At 47.8% G+C, this 2,023-nt stretch overlaps 1 pseudogene; it reads left to right on the top strand.

The window, feature by feature from the left end:
- Positions 1 to 1,095: 1,095 nt before the first annotated feature.
- Positions 1,096 to 1,634, top strand: LOC124698532 (annotated as a pseudogene).
- The last annotated feature ends 389 nt before the right edge of the window (positions 1,635 to 2,023 follow it).

Below are 2,023 nucleotides of genomic sequence, written 5' to 3'. Positions count from 1 at the left end.
GAAAACCACTTTTGAACATGAGAGCGTATGCTCTTGTTAGCCAAGAAAACATTTTTGAATGTTAAAAATAATCTGAATGAAAATTTGGTCCATATGTGTCGACATTATATGTTTGCACGCCAAGTTTCGCGGAAAATTGACATTTTTGTGTCATGTGGGAAAAGGTTGAATTGTCTTTTTTTGCACGACACAAAAAAAAATCGGTTTTTGCAAAACGAATTTACGACCACGTATAATGTCGAGATGTACGTGTTAATTTTTTTCCCTGAAGTTTTTGATATTTTGAACTATGTTTAAAACTCATTTAAAAAATCAGGAGCATATGCTTCTAGGTGCAAAAATGCCTCGTCAAAGATAAGACTATCATCTTTGTTTTATGTAGCTCGGTATGCACAAAATAAAATAAAAGAACAAAAAACCATGTGAAAAAAATTAAAATGAAGTGCAATCTCATAATAAATACAGTCATGATAACGAGTTCAGCAGAAGCGGCTCAATAGCCTGGTGGTACAAGCAAATTCTATTTTAAAATTGACCATGTAGCACGCAGAAAACATACCGCACACTATTCATGAGCACCAAAAGGAATCCTATTAATCACTGTAAGTTCAGTTTTAGTAAGCCACCATCGGCCAATGCACCCATGAACCTGTCAAGATGTCTTCTTGAGCTTGCCAAGAATGCAATGGAAGAGCATTGGCGACTTGGCGTTCTCCGCTGTCACTATTTGATGCGCATTCTCCAGTGATGTTTATGTTCTGGCGCAGAAGAGGCCGATGGTATCTGCAAACCGCACAAAAGATGCTCCGGAAGCTGCTAGATCTACTAGAATGTCGACAGTACCATTTAGCACGCTCTCGTCAGTGTCGAGCCTTCTCCAGAAGCTGCCAGAATTCTACCGACTGAAGAGAACTTTCAGGTTTATCTTGGCACGGACCATATATATCCAGCGTTCTCGAGTCTTTTCGTGAAGACGATAGAATTCTCCAGAACCCAGGCTCCACCGTTCGCATCCACTATAAATTCCCCACCTTCCTGATCGACGGAGATCACCAAACCAAGTCTGAAGAAAGCAACACACCCATCAACCGATCGCCCTTCCGCTTCCAGCAAGAAACACCAACCAAATCCTCGACAAGCGAAGCTAATCCCACCGATTCGACCGGCAATGTCGCTGATCCCCCGCGGCACCGGGTTCGACCCCTTCTCCCTCGGCTTCTCGGACCCCTTCGACGGCTTCCCCCTCGGCAGCCTCGTCCCGCGCGCCTCCTCCTCCTCGGAGACGGCGGCCTTCGCCGGCGAGCGCATCGACTGGAAGGAGACCCCCGAGGCGCACGACGCACGTGTTCAAGGCGGACGTGCCGGGGCTGAAGAAGGAGGAGGTCAAGGTGGAGGTGCAGGACGGCAACGTGCTCCAGATCAGCGGCGAGCGGAGCAAGGAGCAGGAGGAGAAGACGGCCACCTGGCACCGGGTGGAGCGCAGCAGCGGCAAGTTCATGCGCAGGTTCAGGCTCCCCGACAACGCCAAGGTGGACCAGGTCAAGGCCGCCATGGAGAACGGCGTGCTCACCGTCACCGTGCCCAAGGAGGAGGCCAAGAAGCCTGAAGTCAAGTCCATCCAGATCTCCGGCTAGATGTTCGTGTGCGCGCGCCCGCGGCATGGAGATGGCATCAGTAGAGAGTAGGACAGAGTCTTCTTAGCAAAGTCAATAAATTTCGAGTCTGCAGTGTGAGTGTCTGTTATCGACGATATGTCCTAGTCCTCATTGTCCAGTGTATGATGGTCTATCGTTCTGGGGTAGTGGCTCTTCTTGCGGTTGTGCCGGTGTTCTGTACTCGTAGCAATACTCGTAGCAGAAGTCTCATGTTCTGTTATCAACGTGCTTAGTGAAACTCTGGCTTCTGCTGCTATAGAACGACTCTATTTTATTCTTTATTTTCTACATCCAATTATCTGCGTTCCAAACTTCCTATGGAGGAGAAAAGAAATAGTACCAAAACATTGTTGAACATCCTCAACCAC

This window comes from Lolium rigidum, chromosome 3 (assembly GCF_022539505.1).
Source record: "Lolium rigidum isolate FL_2022 chromosome 3, APGP_CSIRO_Lrig_0.1, whole genome shotgun sequence".
Classification (NCBI taxonomy): Eukaryota; Viridiplantae; Streptophyta; class Magnoliopsida; order Poales; family Poaceae; genus Lolium; species Lolium rigidum.
This window is presented reverse-complemented; position numbering and strand designations above follow the sequence as displayed.